We start from the raw sequence: 23,455 nt of genomic DNA, 5'->3' as shown, positions 1-23,455 counted from the left end.
TTTTGGGTTCGCCAATTACTATAGAAAGTTTATTAAAAACTTTTCTTCCTTGGTCAAACCTATCACAGACATGACCCGTAAAGAGAATGATCCACTCCATTGGTCACCTACTGCCATTATGGCCTTTGATAGTCTTAAGACTGCCTTTGCTGCCGCTCCAGTTTGGGCTCATCCTAACCCTGTCCTGCCTTTCGTTCTTGAGGTTGATGCGTCTGAGACTGGAGTAGGTACCCTCTTGTCTCAACATCCTACGCCTGACGGTTCCCTGCATCTGTGTGGTTTCTTCTCTAAGAAATTGTCTCCAGCGGAGTGCAATTATACAATTGGCAACAGGGAATTACTGGCCATAATTTTGGCACTCAAGGAATGGAGGCATCTTCTCGAGGGTACTAGCGTGCCAGTGCTCATTCTTACTGACCACAAGAATTTAACTTATCTATCTGAAGCAAAACACATTATTTACCACATTTTATTTTATATATATATATATATATATATATTATATTTTCCTTTACCACCTTTGTAATCGCTATTTTACCTAGATAGCTTATATACAAAGCTTCTCCTTTTGTTTCAGCCCTTTTTATGTTTACACGTTTTTTCACACAGAGATTAGGTTTAAGATTGAATCCATTTAATTTATTCCATCGGATATTCCCCCCTTTCACTCTTCATTAGAATTCACTCATCTTTAGATATTAGCTTCTTGGCTTCGTCTAGCACCTTTTTACCTGTCACTACTTGTTGCTATTTACTCAGCAAATTGTCACACAGTCTCCTTTACTGTTTCTACTAGATTACAATGCATACCACATGTAGATTAACCCTACCCTATATTGGACCATATAGAGAGACTTTTTGAAGCAATATTTATTGGCCTTTTCCTTTGCGGTTAATAATTGTGTCTTACTTTGTGTTTGAAATTATAATTGCGAAACCCAGTATAAGTGTGTACCTATTCTCACACTTTTTTCCTGTTGTGTACTTAAGCCCATGGTTTGGGCACTCCTTCCCACCTCTTCATTAGCATAGGTGTTAACATCATAATTTCTTTTATGTAATTGGCAAGAGTCCATGAGCTAGTGACGTATGGGATATACAATCCTACCAGGAGGGGCAAAGTTTCCCAAACCTCAAAATGCCTATAAATACACCCCTCACCACACCCACAATTCAGTTTTTACAAACTTTGCGTCCTATGGAGGTGGTGAAGTAAGTTTGTGCTTAGATTCTACGTTGATATGCGCTTCTCAGCATTTTGAAGCCCGATTCCTCTCAGAGTACAGTGAATGTGAGAGGGATGTGAAGGGAGTATCACCTATTGAATGCAATGGTTTTCCTCATGGGAGATCTATTTCATAGGTTCTCTGTTATCGGTCGTAGAGATTCATCTCCTACCTCCCTTATTCAGATCCACGATATACTCTCATATACCATTACCTCTACTGATAACTGTTTCAGTACTGGTTTGGCTATCTGCTATATGTGGATGGGTGTCTTTTAGTAGGTATGTTTTCATTACTTAAGACACTCTCAGCTATTGTTTGGCACTTTATGTATTAATATAAAGTTCTAAATATATGTATTGTACTTATATTTGCCATGAGTCAGGTTTATGTATATTTCCTTTTGCAGACTGTCAGTTTCATATTTGGGAAAAGCATTTTTTAGGAAAAACATTTTTCTTACCTGGGGTATAGTCTTTTTTCAAATTGACTATTTTTCATTAAATTTTGTGGTCAAAATTAGGATCGCGAGGGCGCAAAATGCCAAAGTATATTGCGTCATTCTTGGCACAAGATTTTTTGGCGCAAAGTTACGTTCAATGACGCAAAATTCGTAATTTTCACAAGGTTGCGTCTTCAATAAAGCGACTGTGTCATTTCAAATGACCGACAACATACTGAATTATCCTCCTCTGACGAGGATCTATCTGATTCAGAAGATCCTTCCTCAGATATTGACACTGACAAATCTACTTATTTATTTAAAATGGAGTATATTTGTTCATTGTTAAAGACGTGTTGATTACATTGGATATTGAGGAAACTAGTCCTCTTGATGTTAAAACTAGTAGAAGTTTAAAGTCTGTTTATAAACCTCCTGTGGTTACCCCTGAGGTTTTTCCAGTTCCTGATGCTATTTCTGATATGATTTCTAAGGAATGGAATAGGCCTGGTACTTCTTTTATTCCTTCTTCAAGGTTTAAAAAATCGTAACCTTTGCCAGCAGTTGGATTGGAGTTTTGGGAAAAGATACCCAAAGTTAATGGGGCTATTTCTACTCTTGCTAAACGTACTACTATTCCTATGGAAGATAGTACTTCCTTTAAAGATCCTTTAGATAGGAAACTTGAATCCTATCTAAGGAAAGCCTATTTATATTCTGGTCATCCGCTCAGGCCTGCAATTTCTTTGGCTGATGTTGCAGCTGCATCAACTTTTTGGTTGGAAAGTTTAGAGCAACAGGAAACGGATACTGATTTGTCTAGCATTGTTCGCTTGCTTCAACATGCTAATCATTTTATTTGTGATGCCATTTTTTATATCATCAATTGATGTTACATCTATGTTTTTAGCCATTTTAGCTAGAAGAGCTTTGTGGCTTAAATCTTGGAATGCTGACATGGTATCTTTCCAAGGTAATAAATTATTTGGTTCTCAGTTGGATTCAATTATTTCAACTGTCACTGGGGGGAGGGAGTTTTTTTGCCTTAGGATAAAAGACCTAAGGGTAAATCTAAAGCTTCTAACTGTTTCGTTCCTTTCGACAAAATAAGGAATAGAAACCTAATCCTTCCCCCAAAGAATCTGGTTCCAATTGGAAACCTTCTTCAAGTTGGAGTAAATCCAAACCATTTAAGTCTGCATGAAGGTGTGGCCCTCATTCCAGCTCAGCTGGTAGGGGGCAGATTAAGATTCTTCCAAAAAAAATTAGCAAATTCTGTCCAAAATCAATGGATACAGAGTATTGTCTCTCAAGAGTACCGAATAGGATTCAGAGTAAGACCTCCTGTGAGAAGATTTATTCTCTCACGCATCCCAGCAAATACAGTAAAGGTTCAGGCTTTCCTGAAGTGTGTTTCAGACCTGGAGCTTTCAGGGGTAATCATGCCAGTTCCATTTCAGGAACAGGGTCTGGGGTTTTATTCAAATCTATTCATTGTCCCAAAGAAAGAAAATTCATTCAGGCCAGTTCTGGATCTGAAAATTTTGAATCGTTATGTAAGAGTGCCAACTTTCAAAATGATGACTATAAGGACTATTCTGCCTTTTGTTCAGCAAGGGCATTATATGTCCACAATAGACTTACAAGATTCATATCTTCATATTCCGATTCATCCAGATCATTATCAGTTTCTGAGATTCTCTTTTCTAGACAAGCATTACCAATTTGTCGCTATTTGATTTGGCCTAGCGACAGCTCCAAGAATATTTTCAAAAGTTCTCGGTGCCCTACTCTCTGTAATCAGAGAACTGGGTATTGTGGTGTTTCCTTATTTGGACGATATATTGTTACTAGTCTTTACATTCTGCAAAATCTCACACGAACCAACTAGTGTTGTTTCTTCAAAGACATGGTTGGAGGATCAATTTACCAAAAAGTTCTTTGATTCCTCAGACAAGGGTCACCTTTTTAGGTTTCCAGATAGATTCAGTGTCCATGACTCTGTCTCTAACAGACAAGAGAAGATTAAAATTGGTTTCAGCTTGTCGGAACCTTCAGTCTCAATCATTCCTTTCAGTAGCTATGTGCATGGAAGTTTTAGGTCTCATGATTGCAGCATCGGACACAATCCCCTTTGCTTGTTTTTACATGAGACCTCTCCAGCTTTGTATGCTGAACCAGTGGTACAGGGATTATACAAAGATATCACAATTAATATCCTTAAATCCCAATGTTCGATTATCTCTGACGTGGTTAGATCACCATTGTACAGTTCTAGTGGCCTTTTTTGTTCATCCAACCTGTACTGTAATCACAACAGATGCAAGTCTTTCAGGTTGGAGAGCTGTCTGGGAATCTCTGACAGCACAAGGGGTTTGGAAATCTCAAGAGGCGAGATTACCAATTAATATTTTGGAACAATGTGCGATTTCAGGGCTCTTCAGGTTTGGCCTCTGTTGAAGAGAGAACCGTTCATTTGTTTTCAGACAGACAATATCACAACTGTGCCATATGTCAATCATCAGGGTGGGACTCACAGTCCCCAAGTTATGAAAGAAGTATCTTGGATGCTTCCTTGGGCGGAATCCAGCTCCTGTCTAATTTCTGTGGTTCATATCCCAGGTATAGACAATTGGGAAGCGGATTATCTCAGCCGTCAGACTTTACATCCGGGGGAGTGGTCCCTCCATCCGGATGTGTTTTCTCAGATTGTTCAGATGTGGGGTCTTCCAGAAATAGATCTGATGGCTTCTCATCTAAACAAGAAACTTCCCAGGTACCTGTCCAGGTCCAAGGATCCTCAGGCGGAAGCAGTGGATGCACTGACAGTTCCTTGGTGTCACCAACCTGCTTATATTTTCCTGCCTTCTTCCAAGAGTGATCTCCAAAATCATCATGGAACAATCGTTTGTGTTGCTGGTAGCTCCAGCATGGCCTCACAGGTTTTGGTATGCGGATCTTGTTCGAATGTCCAGTTGCCAACCTTGGACACTTCCATTAAGGCGAGACCTTCTGTCTCAAGGTCCGTTTTTCCATCAGGATCTCAAATTATTAAATTTGAAGGTATGGAAATTGAACGCCTAGTGCTTAGTCATAGAGGTTTCTCTGACCCAGTGATTAATACTATGTTACAGGCTCGTAAATCTGTTTCTAGGAAGATTTATTATCGAGTTTGGAAGACTTATATTTCATGGTGTTCTCATAAATTCTCTTGGCATTCTTTTAGTTCCTTGAAGGGACAAATCTCTGCTCTGTTTTATGTCACAGAAAGATTGCTAAGCTTCCTGATAGTCACTGTTTTGTACAGGCTTTGGTCCGTATCAAGCCTGTCATTAAATCAATCTCTCCTCCTTGGAATCTTAATTTGGTTTTGAAGGCTTTACAGGCTCCTCCGTTTGAGCCTATGCATTCTTTGGACATTAAACTACTTTCTTGGAAAGTGTTGTTCCTTTTGGCCATCTCTTCTGCTAGAAGAGTTTCTGAATTATCTGCTCTTTCTTGTGAATCTCCTTTTTTGATTTTTCATCAGGATAAGGTGGTTTTGCGGACTTCTATTAAATTCTTACCTAAGGTTGTGAATTCTAACAACATTAATAGAGAAATTGTTGTCCCTTCTTTGTGTCCTAATCGTAAGAATTCTTTGGAGAGATCCTTACATTCTATGGATGTTGTAAGAGCTTTGAAATATTATGTTGAAGCTTCTAAAGATTTCAGGAAGACTTCTAGTCTATTTGTTGTCTTTTCTGGTTCTAGGAAAGGTCAGAAAGCTTCTGCCATTTCCTTGGCATCTTGGTTAAAGCTTTTGATTCATAAGGCTTATTTGGAGTCGGGTCAGGCCCCGCCTCAGAGAATCACAGCTCATTCTACTAGATCAGTCTCCACTTTGTGGGATTTTAAGAATGAAGCTTCAGTTGATCAGATTTGCAAAGCAGCAACTTGGTCTTCTTTGCATACATTTACTAAATTCTACCGTTTTGATGTATTTGCTTCTTCGGGAAGCAGTTTTTGGTAGAAAAGTTCTTCAGGCAGCAGTTTGATTATTCTGCTTATGTTTTAAGTTTTTTTCTTTCATTTATGAGAAAAAAATATTTTTTGGTTGTGGATTTAATTTTTTCATCAGAAAATGGCTGTTTTTATTTTATCCCTCCCTCTCTAGTGACTCTTGTGTGGAGTTCCACATCTTGGGTATTGCTATCCCATACGTCACTAGCTCATGGACTCTTGCCAATTACATGAAAGAAAACATAATTTATGTAAAAACTTACCTGATCAATTAATTTCTTTTATTTTGGCAAGAGTCCATGAGGCCCACCCTTATTATGGTGGTTATGATTTTTCTGTATAAAGCACAATTATTTCCAAATTCCTTTGTTGATGCTTTTTACTCCTTTATCACCCCACTACTTGGCTATTCGTTAAACTGAATTGTGGGTGTGGTGAGGGGTGTATTTATAGGCATTTTGAGGTTTGGGAAACTTTGCCCCTCCTGGTAGGATTGTATATCCCATAATAGCTCATGGACTCTTGCCAATATGAAAGAAATGAATTTATCAGGTAAGTTCTTACATAAATTATGTTTTTAGGCAAAATAAATACTTTTATTCCCCCCCCCCCAAAAAAAAAAAAAAAATTTCTTATTTTATTTTTATATTGTTTTACATTGGGTTTTCAAATGGGTCACGTGTCATTTAGTGACAGTAACATTACCAGAAGTATGATATTAAGTAGTAAATTAGATTAGATTATTATTATTATTACTGGATAATTACAGGTCCTTATGTTTAGCACCCACAGGGAGACAAAATGTTTTACAGTACATCTATTAAATTAAAGAGACATTCAGAAGCAAAGCAAGGGAGCCATTCTAAAAATGGCCAGCATTTTTAAGCTCAAAAATCATTTTACCTTTAAAGGGATAGTAAAGTCCAAATTAAACATTCATGATTGAGATAGGGCATGTCATTTTAAACAAGTTTATAATTTACTTGTATCATCAAATTTGCTTTGTTCTGTTGGTATTCTTAGTTGAAAGCTAAACCTAGGTAGGCTCATATGCTAATATCTAAGCACTTGAAGGCCGCCTCTTATCTGAATGCATTTAACAGTTTTTCACAGCTAGAGGGCGTTAGTTCATGCATTTCATAAATAATATTCACCTAGATTAAGAGTTTTGCGCTATAGTGGGTGCAAAACCAACGCAACAAAAGTTGCATTATTTCACTCTCCATATCGCTGCCATAACGAGTTTCTGAAAAGCCTCCTTGTGTGTGTGATATGGTGGCGTTAAGTTCCATACCGCACAACAGCCAAGGGCTGCTTTGACGTGCTCGTGCATACTTTCCCCCATAGACATCAATGGGGAGAGAGTGTTAGAAAAAAACTAACACTTGAAGCGTGGAATGGCGATCGCCGTAACGCAACCCCATTGATATCTATGGACAAAACAAGTTATGTTTAAACCATAAACCCCAAGTCTAAACACCCCTAATCCGCCGCTCCCGACACCTAAATAAAGTTATTAACCCCTAATCTGCCACCCCAACACTGAAATAAAGTTATTAAACCCTATTCCGCCACTCCCCGACATCACTGCCACTAATAAAAGTTATTAAACTCTAAACCTCTGACCTCCCACATCACTGCCACTAATAAAAGCTATTAACCCATATTCCGCCACTCCCCGACAACGCCACCACTATAATAAATGTATTAACCCCTAAACCTCTGGCCTCCCACATCACCGACCACTAAATAAACCTATTAACCCCTAAACCACCAGCCCCCCACATCACAAAAAACTAAATCAAACTATTAACCCCTAAACCTAACAGCCCCCTAACTTTATATTAAAATTAAAATTACACTATCCCTATCTTAAAATAAATAAAAATTTACCTGTGAAATTAAAAAAAAAAAACCTAAGTTTAAACAATTAACCTAACATAACTATTATACTAAATTATTATACTAAAATTAAAATAACTACCAATTAAAAAAACTGAATCACACATTAAAAAAAAACCTAACAATAATAAAAAAAATTAAAGGGACATAATACTCATATGCTAAATCACTTGAAACTGATGCAGTATAACTGTAAAAAGTTGACAGGAAAATATCACCTGAGCATCTCTATGTAAAAAAAGAAGATATTTTACCTCACAATCTCCTCAGCTCAGCAGATTAAGTTCTGTGTTAAAAGTTATACTCAGCTGCTGCCCAGCTGCAGGTAAAAAAAAAAAAAAAAAAAAAGGAAGAAATGAACTACAGCCAATCAGCATCAGCAGTGCTGAGGTCATGAACTCTTTTACTTTGATTTCATGAGATTTGACTTAACTCTCATGAAATTTCATAGTAAACTTCCTTTAAACTGAATAGGGAAATAACATGAGAGTGCACGAGGCTCAACCCCTTAGCTGTCCCGGGACAGACATACTTATTTACTGCTTAGAAGTCCTTAACAATGGGATGTGGCTACTGAGGAACTTTTGAGGTAAAATATCTTTCTTTTTTACATAGTAATGTTCAGGTGATATTTTCTAGTCAGCTTTTTACAGCTATGCTGCATCACTTTCAAGTGTTTCAACATTTGGGTATTATGGCCCTTTAAGTCTAAAATTACAAAAAATACTAAATTACGAAAAATAACAAACACTAAATTATGAAAAATAACAAACGAAATTATAAAAAAATAAAAACAATTACACCTAATCTAAAAGCCCTATAAAAATTAAAAAGCCCGCCCAAAATAAAAAAAAACCATAGCCTACAATAAACTACCAATAGCCCTTAAAAGGGCCTTTTTGTCGGGCATTGCCTTAAAGAAATCAGCTCTTTTACCTGGAAAAAATACAAAGACCCCCAACAGTAAAACCCACCACCTAACCAACCCCCCAAAATAAAAAACCTAACTCTAACAAAAACCTAAGCTACCCATTGCCCTGAAAAGGGCATTTGTATGGGCATTACCCTTAAAAGGGCATTTAGCTCTTTTACATTGCCCTGAAAAGGGCATTCAGCTCTTTTACCTAAAGCCCAATCCCTAATCTAAAAATAAAAACACCCCCAAAAAAAAAACTTAAAACTAACCCCCGAAGATCCACTCACAGTTTCTGAAGTCCAAACATCCATCCTCATCCAGGCGGCGAGAAGTCTTCATCTAGGAGGCGAGAAGTCTACATCCAGGCGGCGTCTTCTATCTTCATCCGAGCGGCGTGGAGCGGATTCATCGTTGAAGACATCCGGCGTGGAGCGTCCTCTTCATTCGGTCAACGCCGTACACTGGATCTTCAATGCAAGGGAGCCTTTTCAAAATGGGGTCGCCGCCGGGATAAAGACAGAAGACGCTGCCTGGATGAAGACTTCTCGCCTCCTGGATGAAGATTTATCGCCACCTGGATGAAGACTTCACGGCCCAGGTAAAAGAGCCGATTTCTTTAGGGCAATGCCCTACAAAAGGCCCTTTTAAGAGCTATTGGTAGTTTATTGTAGGCTAGTGGTTTTTATTTTTGGGGGGGCTTTTTTATTTTTATAGGGCTATTAGATTAGGTGAAATTGTTTTTATTTTTGATAATTTCGTTTATTATTTTTCGTAATTTAGTATTTTTAATTTTTTGTAATTTTAGACTTGAATTTTTTTAGTAGTGTTAGTTTTTTTTAGTTAGTTTAATTTTAGTATAATAGTTTAGTATAATAGTTATGTTAGGTTAATTGTTAGTTTAAACTTAGGTTTTTTTAATTTCACAGGTAAGTTTTTATTTATTTTAAGATAGGGATATTGTAATTTTAATTTAAAGTTAGGGGGTGATAGGTTTAGGGGTTAATAGTTTAATTTATTAGTGGCAATGTGGGGGGCGGGCGGTTTAGGGGTTAATAGGTTTAATAGTGGCAATGTGGGGGGCGGGCGGTTTAGGGGTTAATAGGTTTAGTTAGTAGCAGTGGTGTAGGGGAGTGGCGGAATAGGGGTTAATAACTTTATTATAGTGGCGGGGATGTGAGCGGGCAGCAGATTAAGGGTTAACAAATTTTAAATAGTGTTTGCGATGCGGGAAGGCATCCGTTTAGGGGTTAATAGGTAGTTAGTATGGGTGTTAGTGTACTTTGTAACATTTTAGTTATGAGTTTTGTGAAACCTTTTTGTTACACAAAATCCATAACTACTGGTCTTAGATTGCGGAATGGATCGTGTCAGTATAGGCTGTACACAAGCATTTTAGCCTCACCGCACAACCTGTAATACCGGCGCTATGGAAATCCCACACAAAAATGTATTTTTTTTGAGTGCAGGATTAACGTTGCGTTATAGGCTAAAATGCATGCTCTCATAATGGCTGCGTTACAGTTTTTACGCTGAAATTGCCATTTTTTAGTAACGCAGGTGAAGTTATTTAAGAGTCAGCACTATGCAAGTCTGTCAAAAGATTTGAGATAAGGAGGCATTCTGCAGAAGCTCAGATACAAGGTAATTACAGAGGTAAAAAGTATATTTCTACAACAGTGTTGGTTATGCAAAACTGTGGAATAGTAAATAAAGGGATTGTCTATCTTTTTAAACAATAACATTTTTGGTGTTTACTATCCCTTTAAATCTTTTTAAATTGATAGGTAGAATGTCTTTAAAAAGTCTTATAATAGTGATACATTGGGAAAAAAATAATCCCACAATTTTTCTGGCAAGTCATTTAAGTGTAAAGATTGTGATCTTAAACAATACGAGCCTTGTAAATAAGGACCTTTGGGAAATTATCTGTTTAATGTTAATTCTACATCTATTAAAAATGTGATCGAATAAATATTATGAATGCAACAGTATCCTGTTAAGTGTCTGTTATCCAGTTGGCAGTTTTCTAACATAACAAAATATGAAAAAAATAAAATAAAAAGTGTTAATACTGTAAATATGATATACAATTATATGTGCTAGGGTGACCATTACTGATCATTACTGAGCTTATCAGACCATTCCAGAAGCTTCAACATTTGTTCAGATCACAGACTATTCCAGGCTTTAGATTGATTGATTCTGTATAAATGGCAGCATTCTACACACTACATATCCTACAGTCTTTTCTATATTAACACATCAACATTCTGTTTCAGATGACCCCTGCTATCAGAATGAGAAAACAATGTCATTATCAAAAAACATTTGCTGTATCTGTTAAAGGTTTAAAAATAGGGCCAACTGATTTTGATTGAAATATATTAATAGGAAGATAAAAGTGAATTATGATAACTGAACCGGAACAAGACATACAAGTTCTTACAGGGAAAAAGGTTACATCAGCATCAACTGATGTATATGCAAATTATGTACCAAGAGAAATAAAGTAATACATAAATTATCTCCAGTTGCCTTTTAGTATCTCTTATTTTTTAGAGCAGATTTGGTTCATATCAAAAGAAGTAAAATGCATAAAGTTTAGCGGTTTTGTATTCATTAGTTGCTTTTTATATATTTCATGCTTGATAGGCAGTACATATTAGATCATTTCAAACATTGGTGGGAGGAAAAGGTAATATAACATTGAGCAACTGGACCTTGTTGAATGAACATTAAATTAAATTTGTATGTAAGCACAATACATATTAGTAATTAGCTTATAGCAAATGTCCCACATAGATGGTCCAAAGGAACAAAGGTGCAAGTCTGGGCTGCTGCAGATAGTCCTCAAGTGTGTACCAGGATCAGCTCTTCATCACAGGTATCACTCCAGGTACTAACATATAAAAACAAGAAGGCGCTCCAATGGCACAGTATATCATGTAAAAGGTTCCACTCCAAGTCACACTCACTCTGAGGAATAACACTCACAAGTCTGGGGCACTAACAAATAGTGCAAGCGGCGCAGGCTGAATGTATGTGAGCCCCTCAGCTAGTTCCCACTGGTAATCCTCTACAATGGTCCAGTGTCAGGATATTTGAGCTCAAAAGAATAATAGAGTCAGAAAAATTTAAAAAGAGTTAAAGTGAAAGTAAATCCTAGCGCTTGTGAAACGCTAGTACTGTATTTACCATTGGAACAAATTAAAGGGGATTTCTGTCATAAAGTATAAAATACTTCATGCTGATAGTTCCTTTTTTTGTTTGAAGTTTTCGCCGCACTGAGCTCCTCAAATAGCGCACGGCAGAACGCTATTTTGCTGTGAGGTGAACGTTTCTACCTCTTAGCAAATAGCTGTGTGGGCCAGCTGGCGCCAAGCGGCTAAGAGGTGGAAACGCCCCCTCTCAGCGTTCTTCCGTGGGCTGCCTGAGGCGCTCAGTGCCGGTGAACACTTCAAACAAATAAATGGAATTTCAGCATGAAGCATTTTATACTTTATTACTGAAAGTCCCCTTTATTTATTCCAATGGTAAATCTTAGCTTTCACAAACACTAGGATTTACTTTAAAAAACCCTATAGCAAAACACTGCCATGATGCGTTTCACAGTGCTAATGAAACTATAAGAGTTTTAACTATTTGAAGTTTTCTGAGTCTATTATTCTTTTGGGCTCAAATTTCCTGACACTGGACTATTGTAGATGATTACCAGAGGGAGCTAGCTGGGGGGCTCACATACTATACATCCAGTGTTCTTCCTCTGAGTGAGAGTGAGTGTGTCTTGTATCTTGTACCTTTTACATGATATACTGTGCCATTGTAGCACCTTCTTGTTTTTATATTTTTATATTAGTAATTAGGCCTTCCATTGCAAAACATCTGACTGCAAAATAAATGTTCTTATTAACCCCTTAATGACCAAAAACGGAATTATTCCATCATGGAATAATTGAGCAAACTGAAGCTGTGTCCTTAGGGGATTAACAATCATTTTTTTAGTAACTTTTGCAAGGCTTTGGTATTTAAGGGCAGTGCAGGGATCTACCTCTTAAAAACCCAAGTTTCATATTTAAAGGGAAATGAAAGTAAAAATTAAGTTTTTATGACTCAGCTAGAGCATGCAATTTTAGGAAACTTTGTAGTTTACTTCTATTATAAAAATGTACGTTATCAAACATATTTGGTTCTCTAAGAGTCATTTGTTGAAAAGCATACCAAAGTAGGCATAGGAGCAGGATTGCACTACTGGCAGCTAGCTGGTGATCACTGGTTACACACCTATGCCTCTTGTCATTTGCTCACCAGATGTGTTCAGATAGATCCCAGTGGTGCATTGCTGTTCTATAGCTGGCTTTTAATAACTATATATAACTATAGGCTAGATTGCAAGTGGCATGCTAAAGTTAGAATGAACTGCGATAAGCAATATTGCGACTGTGCTAACTTACGTGCATATTAAAAGTTGGAGAAAAAACATGGGTGCTCAACTGTGCATGAAGACTAAGGGGGGTAGTTATCAAGCCGTCAACCGCAAATACGCTGGAATTCCGCAGCGTATTTGTGGCAAGGCTGATTCGCCTTAGTTATCAAAGGCTACAGACCGGCAAAAGTAGAATTTTGCGATGTAAGATACGATCCGCCGGACTCAGTCCGACACAGATCGATTCTTACGTCACTCCAGATGTTCCGCACACAAGTGCGGCACAATCTGACTACTTTTGCTAGTTATCAAAAAGCTAGCAGGTACGCTCGGCACTTTTCCAGCCCAGCGTACCTGGTTTTCAATCCGCCGCCCTGGAGGCGGCGGATCCCATAGGAATTAATGGGAGTCTGACCATAGCGAAAGTTCATGTTCGCTGCTGCCCGACATCCCATTGATTCCTATGGGAGCTGTGTACACTTAACACCCTAACATGTACCCCGAGTCTAAACACCCCTAATCTGCCCCCCCTACACTGCCGCAACTAAATAAATGTATTACCCACTAAACCGCCGCTCCCGGAGCACATCGCAAGCTACTCTATACATATTAACCCCTAAACTGCCGCTCCCTGACCCCGCCACAACTATAATAAATGTATTAACCCCTAAACCGCCGCTCCCTGACCCCGCCGCAACCTACATTATACCTAGTAACCCCTATCCTGCCCCCCTATACCGCCGCCCTCTATAATAAAGTTATTAACCCCTATCCTGCTGATCCCGCACCTCGCCGCAACTAAATAAATAGTTTAACCCCTAAACCGCCGCTCCCTGACCCTGCCGCAACCTATATTAAATTTATTAACCCCTAATCTGCCCCCCTACACCGTCGCCACCTATATTAAATTTATTAACCCCAAATCTGCCCCCCCCTACACCGTTGCCACCTATAATACATTTATTAACCCCTATACCGCCCCCCACTACACAGCCGCCACTGTAATAAATTTATTAACCCCTAAACCTAAGTCTAACACTAACCCTAACACCCCCCTAACTTAAATATTAATTAAATACATCTAAATAATATTTCTATTAAATGAATCCTATTTAAAACTAAATACTTACCTATAAAATAAACCCTAATATAGCTACAATATAAATAATAATTATATTGTAGCTATCTTAGGATTTATTTTTATTTTACAGGCAACTTTCAATTTATTTTAACTAGGTACAATAGCTATTAAATAGTTATTAACTATTTAATAGCTACCTAGCTAAAAGAAAGAGAAATTTACCTGTAAAATAAAAACTAACCTAAGTTACAATTACACCTAACACTACACTATACTTTAATAAATGAATCCTATTTAAAACTAAATACTTACCTGTAAAATAAACCCTAAGATAGCTACAATGTAATTAATAATTACATTGTAGCTATTTTAGGATTTATATTTATTTTACAGGTAACTTTGTATTTATTTTAGCTAGTTAGAATAGTTATTAAATAGTTATTAACTATTTAATAACTACCTAGCTAAAAGAAATACAAAATTACCTGTAAAATAAATCCTAACCTAAGTTACAATTAAACCTAACACTACACTATCATTAAATTAATTAAATGAATTAACTACAAATAACTACAATTAAATACAATTACATAAACTAACTAAAGTACAAAAAATAAAAAAAGCTATGTTACAAAAAATAAAAAAAATAAGTTACAAACATTTCAAAAATATTACAACAATTTTAAGCTAATTACACCTAATCTAAGCCCCCTAATAAAATAACAGAGCCCCCAAAATAAAAAAATTCCCTACCCTATTCTACATTAAAAAAGTTCAAAGCTCTTTTACCTTACCAGCCCTTAAAAGGGCCTTTTGTGGGGCATGCCCCAAAGCAAACTGCTCTTTTGCCTGTAAAAGAAAAATACAACCCCCCCAACATTAAAACCCACCACCCACATACCCCTAATCTAACCCAAACCCCCTTTAAAATAACCTAACACTAATCCCCTGAAGATCATCCTACCTTGAGTCGTCTTCACTCAGCCGAGCCACCGATGGAACTGAAGAGGAGATCCGGAGCGGCAGAAGTGATCCTCCAAGCGGCGCCGAAGAAGTCTTCCATCCGATGAAGTGATCCTCCAGGCGGCGCTGAAGAAGTCTTCTATCCAGGCGATGTCATCTTCCAAGCGGCGTTGAAGAAGTCTTCTATCCGGGCGATGTCATCTTCCAAGCGGGGTCTTCTATCTTCTTTCTTCAGGATCCATCTTCATTCCGCCGACGCGGAACATCCTTCTCTCCCGACGGACTACCGACGAATGAAGGCTCCTTTAAGGGACGTCATCCAAGATGGCGTCCCTTCAATTCCGATTGGCTGATAGGATTCTATCAGCCAATCGGAATTAAGGTAGGAAAAATCTGATTGGCTGATTGAATCAGCCAATCAGATTGAGCTCGCATTCTATTGGCTGATCGGAACAGCCAATAGAATGCGAGCTCAATCTGATTGGCTGATTGGATCAGCTAATCGGATTGAACTTCAATCTGATTGGCTGATTCAATCAGCCAATCAGATTTTTCCTACCTTAATTCCGATTGGCTGATAGAATCCTATCAGCCAATCAGAATTGAAGGGACGCCATCTTGGATGACGTCCCTTAAAGGAGCCTTCATTCGTCGGTAGTCCGTCGGGAGAGAAGGATGTTCTGCGTCGGCGGAATGAAGATGGATCCTGAAGAAAGAAGATAGAAGACCCCGCTTGGAAGATGACATCGCCCGGATAGAAGACTTCTTCAGCGCCACTTGGAAGATGACATCGCCCGGATAGAAGACTTCTTCAGCGCCGCCTGGAGGATCACTTCATCGGATGGAAGACTTCTTCAGCGCCGCTTGGAGGATCACTTCTGCCGCTCCGGATCTCCTCTTCAGTTCCATCGGTGGCTCGGCTGAGTGAAGGCGACTCAAGGTAGGATGATCTTCAGGGGATTAGTGTTAGGTTATTTTAAGGGGGGTTTGGGTTAGATTAGGGGTATGTGGGTGGTGGGTTTTAATGTTGGGGGGGAGGTTGTATTTTTCTTTATCAGGCAAAAGAGCAGTTTTCTTTGGGGCATGCCCCACAAAAGGCCCTTTTAAGGGCTGGTAAGGTAAAAGAGCTTTGAACTTTTTTAATGTAGAATAGGGTAGGGCATTTTTTTATTTTGGGGGGCTTTTTTATTTTATTAGGGGGCTTAGATTAGGTGTAATTAGCTTAAAATTGTTGTAATATTTTTGAAATGTTTGCAACTTATTTTTTTTATTTTTTGTAACTTAGCTTTTTTATTTTTTGTACTTTAGTTAGTTTATGTAATTGTATTTAATTGTAGTTATTTGTAGTTAATTTATTTAATTAATTTAATTAATTTAATGATAGTGTAGTGTTAGGTTTAATTGTAACTTAGGTTAGGATTTATTTTACAGCTAATTTTGTATTTCTTTTAGCTAGGTAGTTATTAAATAGTTAATAACTATTTAATAACTATTCTAACTAGCTAAAATAAATACAAAGTTACCTGTAAAATAAATATAAATCCTAAAATAGCTACAATGTAATTATTAATTACATTATAGCTATCTTAGGGTTTATTTTACAGGTAAGTATTTAGTTTTAAATAGGATTCATTTATTAAAGTATAGTGTAGTGTTAGGTGTAATTGTAACTTAGGTTAGTTTTTATTTTACAGGTTAATTTCTCTTTATTTTAGCTAGGTAGCTATTAAATAGTTAATAACTATTTAATAGCTATTGTACCTAGTTAAAATAAATTGAAAGTTGCCTGTAAAATAAAAATAAATCCTAAGATAGCTACAATATAATTATTATTTATATTGTAGCTATATTAGGGTTTATTTTATAGGTAAGTATTTTGTTTTAAATAGGATTCATTTAATAGAAATATTATTTAGATTTATTTAATTAATATTTAAGTTAGGGGGGTGTTAGGGTTAGTGTTAGACTTAGGTTTAGGGGTTAATAAATTTATTGCAGTGGCGGCGGTGTAGTGGGGGGCAAGATAGGGGTTAATAAATGTATTATAGGTGGCGACGGTGTAGGGGGGGCAGATTAGGGGTTAATAAATTTAATATAGGTTGCGGCAGGGTCCGGGAGCGGCGTTTTAGGGGTTAATACATTTATAAGAGTTGCGGCAGGGTCTAGGAGCGGCAGTTTAGGGGTTAATATGTATAGAGTAGCTTGCGGTGGGCTCCAGGAGCAGCGGTTTAGGGGTTAATATGTATAGAGTAGCTTGCGGTGGGCTCCGGGAGCGGCGGTTTAGGGGTTAATACATTTATTATAGTCGCGGCGGGGTCTAGGAGCGGCGGTTTAGGGGTTAATATGTATAGAGTAGCTTGCGGTGGGCTCCGGGAGCGGCGGTTTAGGGGTTAATATGTATAGAGTAGCTTGCGGTGGGCTCCGGGAGCGGCGGTTTAGGGGTTAATACATTTATTATAGTTGCGGCGGGGTCTAGGAGCGGCGGTTTAGGGGTTAGTAACTTTATTTAGTTGCGGGAGGCTCCGGGGGCGCTGGTATAGGGGGTAGAACAGTGTAGTTTAGTGTGAGTGCTTAGTGACAAGCTAGCAATAAAGCTGTCAAAAGGCCGAAGAGCAGCGAGATCGGATGAGTGATAACTCTCACAGTCTGCTGCTCATCGCCCCGTACTTGGTGCGTGGCTTTTTGACAGATTTATTGATAACTTAGGCAAATTTTTTCAGGTCCGCGGCAGCGATGGTAGGCGAGCTTAGGCGGGCGTATTGGGCAGGCGAAGGCAGGAAAGTTGACACGTTGATAACTACCCCCCTATGCGTAAAATGTAAGGGTTAAAAAAAAATTTTTAGAAAAGTATTACACTCATATATATACTTTCTGATAAAATATGATATATGAATCTGAATACAAATGTTTAATAAGGGTTAAAAGGTATTTGACAGAAAAGGGCTATGATGTACATATATATATATATATATATATATATATATATTTATATATAAATATGTGTATATACATGTGTATTTATATGTGTATATACATATATACGAAATGATTATAGAGAGAAGTGCAACCTGCAATCTAGAAATATATGCAGTCTATGTCGGAATTCAAATCCTACCCAGGACTAGGTACATTGCCCCTAGCCTGCTTTGCTTGGACCCTCATACATACATACATACATACATACATACATATATCCTCAGCTCAAATATTTGATATAAAAAAACTAGAATTTTGTGATACATTATGTACATATGGGCTAGATTTAGAAATACACTCTAGTTCATATGTTCTGAGGGGTTTCCTATAAGATAATTCTTATAAACTAGCCATCATCATTGTTGGCTAATCATTTATGCCCTTAGTAATATCTTTACAATGTACCGTGAGTTTCAATATGTGTTTGATATCTCCTGATTGTTTCATATGTAAATATGTAATTTTGGAATATCTATGCTCCTCTGTTCTACTTTCTTTATACATATCTGCATCTGTATAATATACTATTAGTCCTGCATCTACAATCTTGCAATTGTTATTCTGTACCTGGTATGTGCTCAGCTCCTTAGCTATGCATTGAAGTGTTAATGTCATTATGAATCATGTAAGCGTTATTTGTCTTAATTAACTTTACCCAATCAGGTTACACGTTACCTGTTTTAAGTAACACCTTTTTATCAGCACCGTATGCTATGAATACGGCCTGAGGGCTGAAACATGTTAGCATTGGTGCTTCGCCCTTGTTTTAATTTTGTGATGCTTCCTATATTTTAAATGTTTTTTCTAACAATAAAGGACATTTTATCTTCACACAGTGGCTCCACATCATTGTTTTCTTCTATATACATATATACACATATAAATAAAAAACATAATTTATGTAAGAACTTACCTGATAAATTCATTTCTTTCATATTAGCAAGAGTCCATGAGCTAGTGACGTATGGGATATACATTCCTACCAGGAGGGGCAAAGTTTCCCAAACCTCAAAATGCCTATAAATACACCCCTCACCACACCCACAATTCATTTTAACGAATAGCCAAGAAGTGGGGTGATAAAAAAGTGCGAAAGCATATAAAATAAGGAATTGGAATAATTGTGCTTTATACAAAATCATAACCACCACAAAAAAAGGGCGGGCCTCATGGACTCTTGCTAATATGAAAGAAATGAATTTATCAGGTAAGTTCTTACATAAATTATGTTTTCTTTCATGTAATTAGCAAGAGTCCATGAGCTAGTGACGTATGGGATAATGATTACCCAAGATGTGGATCTTTCCACACAAGAGTCACTAGAGAGGGAGGGATAAAATAAAGACAGCCAATTCCTGCTGAAAATAATCCACACCCAAAATAAAGTTTAACGAAAAACATAAGCAGAAGATTCAAACTGAAACCGCTGCCTGAAGTACTTTTCTACCAAAAACTGCTTCAGAAGAAGAAAATACATCAAAATGGTAGAATTTAGTAAAAGTATGCAAAGAGGACCAAGTTGCTGCTTTGCAAATCTGATCAACCGAAGCTTCATTCCTAAATGCCCAGGAAGTAGAAACTGACCTAGTAGAATGAGCTGTAATTCTCTGAGGCGGAGTTTTACCCGACTCAACATAGGCAAGATGAATTAAAGATTTCAACCAAGATGCCAAAGAAATGGCAGAAGCTTTCTGGCCTTTTCTAGAACCGGAAAAGATAACAAATAGACTAGAAGTCTTTCTGAAAGATTTAGTAGCTTCAACATAATATTTCAAAGCTCTAACAACATCCAAAGAATGCAACGATTTCTCCTTAGAATTCTTAGGATTAGGACATAATGAAGGAACCACAATTTCTCTACTAATGTTGTTGGAATTCACAACTTTAGGTAAAAATTCAAAAGAAGTTCGCAACACCGCCTTATCCTGATGAAAAATCAGAAAAGGAGACTCACAAGAAAGAGCAGATAATTCTGAAACTCTTCTGGCAGAAGAGATGGCCAAAAGGAACAAAACTTTCCAAGAAAGTAATTTAATGTCCAATGAATGCATAGGTTCAAACGGAGGAGCTTGAAGAGCCCCCAGAACCAAATTCAAACTCCAAGGAGGAGAAATTGACTTAATGACAGGTTTTATACGAACCAAAGCTTGTACAAAACAATGAATATCAGGAAGAATAGCAATCTTTCTGTGAAAAAGAACAGAAAGAGCAGAGATTTGTCCTTTCAAGGAACTTGCGGACAAACCTTTATCTAAACCATCCTGAAGAAACTGTAAAATTCTCGGAATTCTAAAAGAATGCCAAGAAAAATGATGAGAAATACACCAAGAAATATAAGTCTTCCAGACTCTATAATATATCTCTCTAGATACAGATTTACGAGCCTGTAACATAGTATTAATCACAGCGTCAGAGAAACCTCTTTGACGAAGAATCAAGCGTTCAATCTCCATACCTTTAAATTTAAGGATTTCAGATCCTGATGGAAAAAAGGACCTTGTGACAGAAGGTCTGGTCTTAACGGAAGAGTCCACGGTTGGCAAGAGGCCATCCGGACAAGATCCGCATACCAAAACCTGTGAGGCCATGCCGGAGCTACCAGCAGAACAAACGAGCATTCCTTCAGAATCTTGGAGATTACTCTTGGAAGAAGAACTAGAGGCGGAAAGATATAGGCAGGATGATACTTCCAAGGAAGTGATAATGCATCCACTGCCTCCGCCTGAGGATCCCGGGATCTGGACAGATACCTGGGAAGTTTCTTGTTTAGATGGGACGCCATCAAATCTATTTCTGGAAGTTCCCACATTTGAACGATCTGAAGAAACACCTCTGGGTGAAGAGACCATTCGCCCGGATGCAACGTTTGGCGACTGAGATAATCCGCTTCCCAATTGTCTACACCTGGGATATGAACCGCAGAGATTAGACAGGAGCTGGATTCCGCCCAAACCAAAATTCGAGATACTTCTTTCATAGCCAGAGGACTGTGAGTTCCTCCTTGATGATTGATGTATGCCACAGTTGTGACATTGTCTGTCTGAAAACAAATGAACGATTCTCTCTTCAGAAGAGGCCAAAACTGAAGAGCTCTGAAAATTGCACGGAGTTCCAAAATATTGATCGGTAATCTCACCTCCTGAGATTCCCAAACTCCTTGTGCCGTCAGAGATCCCCACACAGCTCCCCAACCTGTGAGACTTGCATCTGTTGAAATTACAGTCCAGGTCGGAAGCACAAAAGAAGCCCCCTGAATTAAACGATGTTGATCTGTCCACCACGTTAGAGAGTGTCGAACAATCGGTTTTAAAGATATTAATTGAGATATCTTTGTGTAATCCTTGCACCATTGATTCAGCATACAAAGCTGAAGAGGTCGCATGTGAAAACGAGCAAAGGGGATCGCGTCCGATGCAGCAGTCATAAGACCTAGAATTTCCATGCATAAGGCTACCGAAGGGAATGACTGTGACTGAAGGTTTCGACAAGCTGCCATCAGTTTTAGACGCCTCTTGTCTGTTAAAGACAGAGTCATGGACACTGAATCTATTTGGAAACCCAGAAAGGTTACCCTTGTCTGAGGAATCAATGAACTTTTTGGTAAATTGATCCTCCAACCATGATCTTGAAGAAACAACACAAGTCGATTCGTATGAAATTCTGCTAAATGTAAAGACTGAGCAAGTACCAAGATATCGTCCAAATAAGGAAATACCACAATACCCTGTTCTCTGATTACAGACAGAAGGGCACCGAGAACCTTTGTAAAAATTCTTGGAGCTGTAGCAAGGCCAAACGGCAGAGCCACAAACTGGTAATGCTTGTCCAGAAAAGAGAATCTCAGGAACCGATAATGATCCGGATGAATCGGAATATGCAGATATGCATCCTGTAAATCTATTGTGGACATATAATTCCCTTGCTAAATAAAAGGCAAGATAGTCCTTACAGTTACCATCTTGAACGTTGGTATCCTTACATAACGATTCAATATTTTTAGATCCAGAACTGGTCTGAAGGAATTCTCCTTCTTTGGTACAATGAAGAGATTTGAATAAAACCCCATCCCCTGTTCCTGAACTGGAACTGGCATAATTACTCCAGTCAACTCTAGATCTGAAACACAATTCAGAAATGCTTGAGCTTTTACTGGATTTACTGGGACACGGGAAAGAAAAAATCTCTTTGCAGGAGGTCTCATCTTGAAACCAATTCTGTACCCTTCTGAAACAATGTTCTGAATCCAAAGATTGTGAACAGAATTGATCCAAATTTCTTTGAAAAAACGTAACCTGCCCCCTACCAGCTGAGCTGGAATGAGGGCCGCACCTTCATGTGGACTTAGAAGCAGGCTTTGCCTTTCTGGCTGGCTTGGATTTATTCCAGATTGGAGATGGTTTCCAAACTGAAACTGCTCCTGAGGATGAAGGATCAGGTTTTTGTTCTTTGTTGAAACGAAAGGAACGAAAACGATTATTAGCTCTGTTTTTACCCTTAGATTTTTTATCCTGTGGTAAAAAGGTTCCTTTCCCACCAGTAACAGTTGAAATAATAGAATCCAACTGAGAACCAAATAATTTGTTACACTGGAAAGAAATGGAAAGTAGAGTTAATTTAGAAGCCATATCAGCATTCCAAGTCTTAAGCCATAAAGCTCTTCTAGCTAAAATAGCTAGAGACATAAACCTGACATCAACTCTGATAATATCAAAGATGGCATCACAGATAAAATTATTAGCATGCTGAAGAAGAATAATAATATCATGAGAATCATGATGTGTTACTTGTTGCGCTAAGGTTTCCAACCAAAAAGTTGAAGCTGCAGCAACATCAGCCAAAGATATAGCAGTTCAGTATGTGGGATGCACCTCCAGAGAGGGTATCTGGTTGAGTGCACCCAATGTAAGAAACAGTATGTGGGATGCACCTCCAGAGAGGGCAGAAACAGGATCAGGGAACACCTGAACAACATAGAGAACGGTGTTGAGTGTTCAGATCTAGCTAGACACTTTATCTATGTTCATGATAGAGTAGTCTCATCTTTCAAATGGCAAGTGATTGACCAGATTAAAGCTCCACTACGTGGAGGGGATAGAATGACGAAGTTACTGTTCAAAGAAGCCTTTTGGATCTTCAAGTTACAGACTAGAAGACCAAAGGGCTTCAATATTGAAGGAGATGTTATTAATTTTTGGAATCGGCAGTACTAAATCTGACTATAATTAGTGGGTAGCTTAGAAATTGCCCATGTTATTACTTCATATTTGTATATATAAAAGACAACTCTCGAAATAGTATCATCATTATAACATACTCACTAGTTAGATCCATAAATATAATGTAAGCCTTTTGTGTCTGACTATAACAGTGGATAAATTAATAATAAAGCATATCTATTTACAACACAGGTTAGACATACACACTTCAAAACTATTTGGATCTTATGGTGATTGTTATGTTTATGCAGTCCCCCATTTTTGGTATCATTGTTTTCCCTCTTCTTCTTCTTCCTTTCTCTTACTTT

At 37.9% G+C, this 23,455-nt stretch overlaps 1 protein-coding gene across 1 annotated transcript in view; it reads right to left on the bottom strand.

Moving 5' to 3' along the window:
* Positions 1-23,455, bottom strand: part of RASGRF2 (Ras protein specific guanine nucleotide releasing factor 2) — a 1,049,304-nt gene that overhangs the window by 219,484 nt on the left and 806,365 nt on the right.

This window comes from Bombina bombina, chromosome 2, assembly GCF_027579735.1.
Source record: "Bombina bombina isolate aBomBom1 chromosome 2, aBomBom1.pri, whole genome shotgun sequence".
NCBI classification, from domain to species: domain Eukaryota; kingdom Metazoa; phylum Chordata; class Amphibia; order Anura; family Bombinatoridae; genus Bombina; species Bombina bombina.
This window is presented reverse-complemented; position numbering and strand designations above follow the sequence as displayed.